Raw genomic sequence first — 10,260 nt, 5'->3', positions numbered from 1 at the left:
AGCTTAATCTGTCCTTGTGTCCACCCCAATTAAAAGTAGGGGGGGCGGGAAGCAAATAATCCCAGGGCACCTTGACAGGATTGCCATTGCTGGGAACTGGCATCCGTCTCCAGGTAGTGAAGCGACCCTCGATATGGTGGGAAATACTGGGAATAATGGGCGGGAGGAATCTCCGGGAGTAGCTTCGTCTGACTTGGTCACCCTATGTAGCAGGGCACAGAAATCAGATGAAACAGCGCTCTTGGCTCCTCAGGGTCAGGTAGCGCCCCCGTCCCCCATCCCAACGGGTGCCCCACAGCCTGCCCGCGGCGGCGGCCTCCATCCCCTCTCTCGCCTTCGCCTCCTTGGCGAAGGGTGGAGGTTAGAGCGCGCGCGCGCTCCCGGGCGAGCCAGACTCCGTCAGTCAGTCAGTCAGTCAGAAGGGATTCCTGGCCGCGTTCCAGGTCGGCGCACTAATACAAGCTCTGAGGCTCCCGCCTGACTGACGCCGGCTGGGGCTGCCGTTGCTATTGCTGCTGTTGCTGCTGCTCTCTGGCCCCTGCTGCCGACGGGTTACTGCAGCCGCGTCCCTGTGCGTTTAAAAAAGAAAAGAAAAGAGTGAGCAACTCGCTCTAGCGAAGTTGGGGCGGCAGCAGGGAGACAACAGGACACCCGGCGGCGGCGGACAGGGGAGGAAGGAGAGACATTTGCCCCACACAAGTAGGTAAGAGGCTTTTTGGGCTCCCCCGCCCCAGACATTTGACTTGGCTGAGTTCGCAGTTCCACCCTCATTAAAAAATAATAATAATAAATGCTTCGGCTGTTCTACGTCTGGACGGAACTGGACTGAGCACTCCGACGCGTGCTGTCTGCAGAGCCTTCAAGTTAGGTGTTTTTTGCAAACGTGTGCGTTGCCTTGCAGGCGTCAGCTGCGTCGTGCCTAACCTTCGGCGGAAGGTGCTAAGCCTTGAACCAGCCCCGCGAGGGAACTTTGGCAGCCGCCGGTTTCCTCTTGGCAATTAGCATGCCCGGGTGTTTTCATCCCCCCAAACCAGATCCTCCGGAATACAGCATAGGGTGTGATGATTGCGCGCGTGTGTGGTGTTGGTACTGGGCGATGCTTCCGCTACGCTGCGGCTGTCCCCTGACATTCAGCCTTCAATCCTGGGCGCACTTACTTGGGAGTAGACCCTATTGAACAGAGTGGGAGGGGACGGCGTTTCACTAAACCTGCCTGGAATTGGACTGTGTCATTTCCAGAGGTAACCAAGAACTCCTCAAGGGGATCGCCAAAGCTACCGTAATTGTTTCCTTAAGAATTGGAGACATGCATCAACCAAAACAAACAGCATAACTGACCGTGGGGTGACATTTTCTCTATTAACCTGCTACTACCTTTGGTGGTGGGCATTGCTTTAGAAGTTTGGGAGATTGACCAAGACATAAGAATTGGCTAAGGACAGTTTCCTCTGCTCTGAAATCATTTCTGTTTTTCCTTTGGTGTTCTTTCCTTGCAAAGCCAGATTCTTGAAAAAGGGAGGGTAGAGAAGGGGGGCGGGGGGAAGAATAGATACAGGAGACAAACTGACGCCAGTATTGTGTTCGGGAGGGGCGCAAGGCGAAACGTTTTTATAGCTAGTTAGGCTGTCGAGCCCTCACGAATGCTCTATTTTAATTTCGTTGTCTGATCTCCGAATTAAAAAACCAACAGGTAGAGTAGAGCTTGGCTCATTTTGAAAAACCTTTCCTTTCTTAGAATGTTTTATTGAGCAACTGATTATTTCCTATAATAAAATAAGGTCATTTTCATTTTGATATAGATATCGATATATAGATATATTAGCATTGTGCCATGTGAACACAAACAAAAAAAGGCTTGTGGCACCCCAAAGTCAAGCAGATTTATGGTAACATAGAACAATAACCGGAAAGGTGCCACAAGATTCTGTTCTGAACTTCTTGTATCACAGCTAACCTCTGGAACTTGCAACCACCTAAACAGAATGGTAATGAAGATCTTGGTCCAGAACTTAAGCATAATATATTGTCATTTCAAAGCTATTTCCAAGCCAGAGTCCTACATAGAGTAAGCCATTGAATTAAAAAATCTTGGCAGCCACAGATGAAGGAAACTCATCATTTATTTAATTCTGAAATAAGTTAGTAATTGGATAGCAGAGAAATAGTAGGTATTTTAGTTTTCTGAAAGTTTCCAACTTGATTCATATTGCTGAACTCTAGGTGGATGGAAATAAATAATATGTATTCTGCATTTCTGTACTGATTCCTAATGGAAATGATGTCAAAAACATTGTTTCATAGTGAAATAGTGGAAACAATTTCCACTTGACTGTTAAAGACTAATGAAGAATACTGTATAATCCAGCCAGTAACACTCTGAATGAATGAATTTTCTCATAGCCCACAGACATAGGAAATGATATACAGGTTCTTGGAATGCTGTCAAGTTTGTGGCGGTCCTGGAAGGACACTGCAGATAAGAGAAAAAATGTAACATTATTGTAGCCAAGAAACAAATAAATACATGCTTTAAAAAGGCAGATACTTTAGGAATAAAACCATATTATCTTCTACATTGTAGTCTAAAGATAGTGCAGTACAAGTCTTTTTAAGAGTAAAACATCCCAGAGCAGTGGGTAGAACAATAGTCATTCAAATAAACTTCATCACTCTAATTCACCCATACCATGCTCTTCTCTCTGATTTGATAATTATCTTGGGCACTGTCAATCTGTGCTGTTATTGTTAAATAGTTCTGCATTTCCCTTATAAAATGAAGATGCTTTAGCCAACTGTATTAAAGTACAGTTGTACCATTGAGTCGATATCAACTCCTGGCAACCACAGAGCCATGTGGTTTTCTTTGGTAGAATACAGTGGGGTTTACCATTGCCATCTCCCATGCAGTATAAGATGATGCCTTTCAGCATCTTCTTATGTGGCTGCTGTGCGATACCAGCGGGGATTTGAACCAGTAACCTCTTGCTCCCTAGGCAAATTACTTCCTAGGCAAGCTATTTCACTTCTGTGCCATTAGATGGCTAGCCAACTGTATACCAAAATGGTATATTTTCTGAATGTTGAAGAATAGATTAAAGGTATTTGCAAATATTAATGGGTTTTAGTGTCTTAATTATTGTCTGCTTGTTGCTCAGATGAAGATTTGTGCTCTTGCACAGCTCATGTTAATTTTAATAAAGCTTCGGACTTACTGAATAATCAACCGTGGAATCTGATTATATTGCTATGACCTATTCTGTCCTATTGTATATTTGTAATTCTAGAAATCAATTTTTAAAAGCTTTGCTAATGTGCAACAACTTTGCTAAATTGCACAGTATTGGATGGATTTAGGCCATGAGTTGGGACAGCTTATTGGGCACTGAAAGTTTTGGGGAAAACATGGTGAACTTGAGGATCATGATTAAGGCCTGGTTCCGATGTCATGGCAATCTATGGTTTTTGTAATAGGAACAAGAAGGCCAGGAGGCACATGAACTGAATTTCTATCCTGCCTTTCACACAAATGCAGCCCAAGAAGGCTATTGTATTGGCTAACAATACAATAACAAAACCACACAAATAATAATTATATATAAACTATTTATATGGTTTTGTTATTGTATTGGTTGGTTTTTTGGGGTGTTTTTAAAACGTTTTCTATCCCTCTCTTCCTCCAAGGAGCCCAGAGAGGTGTACTACATACTTAAGTTTCTCCTCACAACAACTCTACGAAGTAGGTTAGACTGAGAGAGAAGTGACTGGCCCAGAGTCACCCAGCTAGTATCATGGCTGAATGGGAATTTGAACTTGGGTGTCCCCAGTCCTAGTCCAGCACTCTAATAATAAAATACACTACAAATACAACATTAAAACTTTACTTAAAGCAGCAAAAGAAACCTGGTTTTTCAGAAGAAAATTGATACCCTGGTTTCTTCATTGATTGGGGATGAGGCCTTAGCTCAGTGGTAGAACATCTGCTTTGCATTCAGAAGGTCCCAGGTTCAGTCCCTGGCATCTCCAGGTAGGGCTAGGAGAGACTCCAACCTGAAACATTTGGGAGCTGCTGCCAGTCAGTGAGGTGCTTCACACAACACGTGCAAATCACCTGATGGGGTTCTGTGGCTTAGCCCGCTCTCCCCGCAGACGAGGAGCCACTTGTAGCTGGGCATCCGGATCAGCCGCCTACACCAGGCTTTCTTAACCTTGGGCCCCCAGATGTTGTTGGACTGCATCTCCCATCACCCCAGACATGGCCTTTGTGGCTGAGGATGATGGGAGTTGTAGTCCAACAACATCTGGGGGCCCAAGGTTAAGAACCCTGGCCAACATGGCTGCCGGCTCCATCACGGAGCCGTGGGGGGTCAGGGGTCACAGGGCATTTTGGAGAGATCCCTGAGCCTGGAAGGCTGCTTGCAGCCTCCCGGCCGGGAGTCCACTCATGTGTCTCCGTGTGCCGTGGTGGCACACAAGCTAAGAAATGAGGTTAATGGAGCGCTTGCTCTGTTAAATTCATTTAAGCAGAGGGTGTTCTAGGTGGGCTAGCCGCCTTGGGAGCACACAAGCTCTGTGGTTCCCATGCTCCACAGAAAGTGGAGGCCACCTCCAGCCTCAAAGGCAGGATGCCTCTGAGTACCAGTTGCAGGGAAGTAACAGTAGGAGAGGGGGCATGCCCTCAACTCCTGCCTGTGGGCTTCCCAGCAGCATCTGGTGGGCCACTGTGTGAAATAGGATGCTGGACTAGATGGGTCTTGGGCCTGATCCAGCATGGATGTTCTTATGTTATGTTCTAAAGTGGGCTAAGCTCCCTTAGCCCGCTTTCTGTTGATCGTGGGAATAGCTTCAGTGCAAATCACCTGATGGGGTTCTGTGGCTTAGCCCGCTCTCCCCGCAGACGAGGAGCCACTTGTAGCTGGGCAATGGTCTTAACTCAGTATAAGGTTAAGTGGCTTAGTAGATAGAGGGCCTTTTCAGTGGTTGCACCCTGTTTATGGAATAGCTTTCCAGTGAGGTTTGCCTGGCTTCAACACCTCGGGGCTATTCTGATGATCTGCAAAAATCGGGCTAGGAGAGCTTAGCCCGATTTTTGCAGATCGTCAGAACTACCGGGCTCGGCTACGAGCCCGGTGGTTCTAGAGTGGGTAACCTGCTCAAGAACCCCTGCTCCCCAATCAGGTTTGCAGAGCGAGCACTCCACAAACCTGTTTTTCAAAATTGTGAGTAGCTGCGGCGTGGCTTCGTGCCATGCCTACTCATGAGTAGATCCCCAAGGGGAGGCAAAAAGCTGCCTCCCTACTCTGGGGGTCTCCCCAGTATGCCCTGCGCACTCACGCAGGGCATACTAGGGCTTTGGGGGGCCACGCGGCCCCCGAGCTCCCAAGCCCCCTCCGTCTCGGAGCTGGCAATCATGTGGGCAGCTGATCCGGCCGCCCAGGGCTCCCTCCCCGCTCACCCGAAGAAACCGGGTCTCACGGATTGTGAGACCCGGCTCTTTGTGGTTTTTTGATGCCAGGTAAAGCCATTTTTGTTCACTCAGGACTTTAAAATTTTAATTTAAAAAAATCTATTTTGATTGGAACTGATTTTTTTAAAGAAGTTTTAAAAGTTATTTTTGTATTGTATTTTACATGTTCTCCCCCCCCCTTTTGTCTCTTACGATTTAATGTGTGTTTTTATCTTAAGTTTTAATGTTGTGTTGTAAGCTGCCCAGAGAACAATTTGTTATAGGGCAGCTAACAAAGTTATTGATATTGTTATTAATACAATATGTTCCTATGAACAAACCACAGTTTCCCATATTCAGACATTTGATATAAATTGCAAACAGAAGCTTCTGGCCTCTTCCTCTCGTGCACAAAGGAGGGGACAGTACACAAGCCTGAGGCTCATATCTGTCTGTACTTGTCATAGCAAACTGTGGTTTGTTGTGATATCTGAACTGGACCCAATTTGGGTGGTGAGCACTTTGCCATAGTTAATTGGATTCTGTGATGTTTTAGCTGCAAGGGAGACAGCAAATGAATGGGATTGTGCTGATGATTCAACTCAACCACGCCAATGTGTCATAGTGGTTAGATGCTAGACTTGGACTGTGGTGACCCAGATTCAGATTCCTGGTTAGGCCATGAAGTTCATCGGGTGACCTTGGGCCAGTCACTTATTTTCTCAGCCTAACTTACCTCACAGGGTTGTTGTGAAGGGTAACATCAGAACAAACCCATCAAAGTACATCAGATGCTACCTTCTACCAAGTCAGACCATTTAGCTCAGTATTGTCTACAATGACTGGCAACAGCTTTTCCAGCACTACCTGGAGATCCCAGGGAAGGAATCTGGGAGCTTCTGCCTGCAAAGCAGATGCTCTATCACTGAGCTGAGTCCCCATTCTACCCTGAGCTTCCTGGAAAGAGGTGAGGAGTGAATGAATTGTATAGAGACTTTACAAGTCTTGCATTAGTGATGTGATTAGTCATTCTACTGGCACAGTTGTGCCAGTATAGTTGAGTGTTTTCAACATTCTGCCAATATAAGCCCTAAACATTTTATTGCTTATAAAACCAAGATTACTCATCCAATCCCCATGAAATGTTGCACACATCACCTAGGGGACAAGAGACAACACTCCTCCAAATTTGGTGTAAAGCCATTGCAAAATGACTGTTATACAGCATTTTGGTTTTAGTATAGGTTTTAACTTCTAAAAAGAGGGTTCAAAGCGTTAGCAAACTTTTTTTCACCATGGATAATGTATATGTTAATGTTTCATGTCTTTTTAGGTGTTGCCCCAAAACTCAGGTCCATACTGGACTGGTGCCTTTTGCTGGTTTAAAAAACATCAATCTAGTGGTTTTTGAGTAATAATTGTTCGAAACCCCTTTAATAACAGGGAAAATACCTAAGGGAAAGTTAGCTAAGATTATAACTGAGTCTGCCCACTGAGAATTCTGAAGTCAAAGTTGGGAGGGGCAAGTCTTGGCAATTTCTAGCGAGTGACTTCTGGGTTCTGAACATAGGTGCCTGATAAGGACAGTCTGGGAGCACTCTGGCACTCCTCCACCTCCTTTTCCTTTCATGGGCATTTGTTTTCTCCCTCTGCTCCCTTTCTCTTACCGCCACCAAAGCGAGGAAGCAAAGCCCCTCAGCAAAGCTTGGAATAAATTACTAGAAAATGTCAATTGATTCCACTGGAGCTTACTTCTGAGTAAACACACATAGGAATCAGCACCAGCAGAAATCCTAGGCAAGTATGTGGGTTCCTCCCCCTTCTGTCTTCCCATCCCCTCAGCAAAGCACAGAAGGGGAGAACCCTTCTGAGGGGGGAACCCTGTTTATTTCTATGGGGCTTCTGAGTAAAAATGTATAGTATTGGGACCAAGGATCTCATGCTAGGAGATTCCAAAGGGAATCTTAAGGAAATCCTAATAACCGTTCCCACCCAGCACTAAGACACCATGATTTTGGTGCAGACTGCTCTTGAACTATACTTAAAGAAATGAAGCCTCCATATTCCGAGGTGGTTTGGCTCCCATGTAGAGCCTCCATGTTCAAGGGCAGTCTATGTCACAATAATAGTTTGTTGGCACTGGGTAGGAATGGTTTATGGGACTTCCTTGCTGTACTGCTTTGGAGCTTTCTGGAAGCATACAGCTCAGCACTGTGAGAAAGGGTGCTGGGTTGGAGTACACTTTCCTTTTTCAGCAGTATTTTGATAACTGAACCTGTAATTCTATGTGTACAATTAGAAGGAAGTAAACTCCTTTAAAGTCAATGGGACTTGCATCCAAATAATGAGGGAGCAGTTAAACAATCCCTTAAAAATTGTGTTAGGGAAGGGCAGAATAATTGAAAGGTCCTTTTTAAAAATGTGAGTGGAAAATAAAATTAAAATCCTGTGCAGTAAACCCACCACCACTTCATCCAGCACAGATTGTTCTCAAATAATCTGACATTAGCCACAGCATCCCACAGGGGATAAGATCTGTTAGTAAATTTAAAACAAAAATGCCAATAACCCCTCATCTCTTACTTTGTAGAGAATACAGCAAGAAAGAGATCACGACTGACATAATGAGGAACATTATTCAGAGTTAAGGCTGCCATCTCCCCTGGATTTCTCGGTGTTTACCAGATTTTAAGCATTTAACCCCATCTAGAACAGGTTGAACAACATTCACCCAGGAAGAGGAACCACTGACTGGGGGAAAAGGGCAATCAGTTTTGACTTGCACCTCACAAATGAGCTGGAATATGTTGGAGTTCCGGTGCAACAACCTTTTGCACCAACTATCCTAATGACCATTATGGGCTTTGGGAGTAGAGATAAGGGTTTCTACTCTATGACCCCTGATATGACTCTTCCGACATTTCCTGTGCAGCGCCAGAATCCCTTCCTTTCCTCTTAGAGAGCAGATGGAAACATCTCTCTCTCCCTCTACCTATTCATTATGTAGTTCTATAGATTAGGATTAGATCTTTCCTATCCAAAGGGTACTTCTCCAATAAATACTTAGTATTACCGTAAGTGGCACAGCGGGGAAATGTTTGACTAACAAGCAGAAGGTTACTGGTTTGAATCCCCGCTTGTACTATATCTGGCAGCAACGATATAGGAAGATGCTGAAAGGCATCATTTCATACTGAGAAGACAATGGTAAATCTCTCCTGTTAACTACCAAAGAAAACCACAGGGCTCTGTGCCACTGGGTAACAGGAGATGAAATCAACTTGATGGCACACTTTACCTTTATTTAGTTCCACAAGAATCTCCATGTGTCTTCTCTGAGTAGCTGCAAAAACTAAACTCTGCATTCTACTCTGTAACTGGAGTGGGTAGCTTCTTTAGTGCTCTGCTAATTAATCTGGGGGTAAAAGTTACAACCTCCAACAGACTAGGATCAGGTGTGCTACAGAAATGAAGTAGTGTGATGAGGTGGTAGAACAGGTGGTACCTCTTAAGGCTCCAGGGCAGGGACCACTTTTCTACTCAGGCTAAACTCAGTGCAGTGCAAACAGAAAACCACCATATCAGGGAGAAAGTTTTTACTCAGCTGCCCATGTAGTCTGGAGCATTGCTGTCCATTCTGTCACCAAATTAAGTTGCATGTCTAGACCACACCCTGTTTTTGAAGGCTATTGCAAGCACCACCAAGTTGTTTTCTCTCTCTCTCTCAGCATTTTTGATCATTGGCATGCAGTTCTATATATTACAGTAGTTGTATTATTGATAGAAGGAAGAGTCTAAGGGCTGTTGCTTCATTTCCTTCATTTATTTTAACAGGACTTGTACATAGGGCTCCTGTTCAAGTCCATCAGAATGGGGTGGGTAGGTGGGATTGCCTTGATTCCTCCCCCCCGCCACCGCTATGTCTGGTTATCTTAACAGTGGTGATATACCACTGGTATTATATAGTCAGTAATGGCTGTTTACGTGAAGCCTTGGAAAGGTCCTCGAGTGCTGACGTAGCAATTTTACATCTCTATAATATAAAGTTTTATTTTTCAATTGTTTCATGCAAAGGCTGTGTCTTTTTGTAAGCAGTTACCCAGAGCACTGGGACTACAATCATATGCGCACTTACTTGGAACAAAGTCATACACACTTCTAAGTGGTAATGCCTAGGACCAGACTAGTGGCAATTCCATTACACTTTAATTCTAGAGCTATCTCTACTCAGTTTTATGAAGACCTCTCCAGGTGATATTTTTAATTTACTAAATACATGCACATTTGTTTCCATTTGTTGTGTGCACAGTCTGCTTATTGCATTTGTGTTATGATACTTCCATATTGTCTGAGCAGTTGGATTGCATAATCTTGTGCTTGTGGAAGCATTACACATCTGCATAATGCATCTTTCATTTTTGTAGATGTGCAAGTATCACAGGCATCTGTTGGGGATAGTTTATGGAGCAGTATTTGACAAAGAGTGACACACAGGTCCTCTTTTTCTTGGTTTACATGCCATTAGTGGGCACGCCATTTTGTGAACATGTGCAGTTTTAGGGGTTTTTAAGTTATTTGGGCATTACAACTCATGTAATTTAGGGCAAAACACTTTTGCTTTTACAGATTTTTTAGCTGTTTGGAGATTGTGTGCTTTTGTACAGCTTGACCACATATCTGAGGTTGTTGTTTTTTTAAAAAAAGAAGAATGAATAGCAGCAAAGATCGGTCTGTCTTGTCACCTAAGATCACAACGAGCCACTGTCTTCAGGCTGTTCCCACAGGCTTACAAACAAAAGTTCAAGTCAAGGAAATAA

At 44.5% G+C, this 10,260-nt stretch overlaps 1 protein-coding gene and 1 long non-coding RNA gene across 6 annotated transcripts in view; one reads left to right on the top strand and one right to left on the bottom strand.

Moving 5' to 3' along the window:
- The first annotated feature begins 498 nt into the window (after window positions 1-498).
- SMAD9 (SMAD family member 9) overlaps window positions 499-10,260 on the top strand; it is a 56,518-nt gene continuing 46,756 nt past the window's right edge. For 4 of the 5 annotated variants that reach the window (XM_053311095.1, XM_053311093.1, XM_053311090.1 and 1 more), the window contains exon 1: window positions 499-703. The gene's annotated coding sequence lies outside the window, so the exon portion shown is untranslated. The remainder of the gene's footprint in view (window positions 704-10,260) is intronic. The other variant, XM_053311091.1, reaches the window with a different exon arrangement.
- On the bottom strand, window positions 1,675-8,875 carry LOC128351507 (uncharacterized). The gene is made up of 2 exons (XR_008319811.1): window positions 8,742-8,875; window positions 1,675-2,470 (listed from the first exon to the last, which is right to left on the bottom strand). It is a non-coding gene; the product is annotated as an uncharacterized LOC128351507 (long non-coding RNA).

The sequence above is a fragment of the Hemicordylus capensis genome, chromosome 3 (assembly GCF_027244095.1).
Source record: "Hemicordylus capensis ecotype Gifberg chromosome 3, rHemCap1.1.pri, whole genome shotgun sequence".
In the NCBI taxonomy this organism is placed as follows: Eukaryota; Metazoa; Chordata; class Lepidosauria; order Squamata; family Cordylidae; genus Hemicordylus; species Hemicordylus capensis.
The sequence above is the reverse complement of the archived record's forward strand: the minus strand, read 5'-3'. Positions and strand labels throughout refer to the sequence as shown.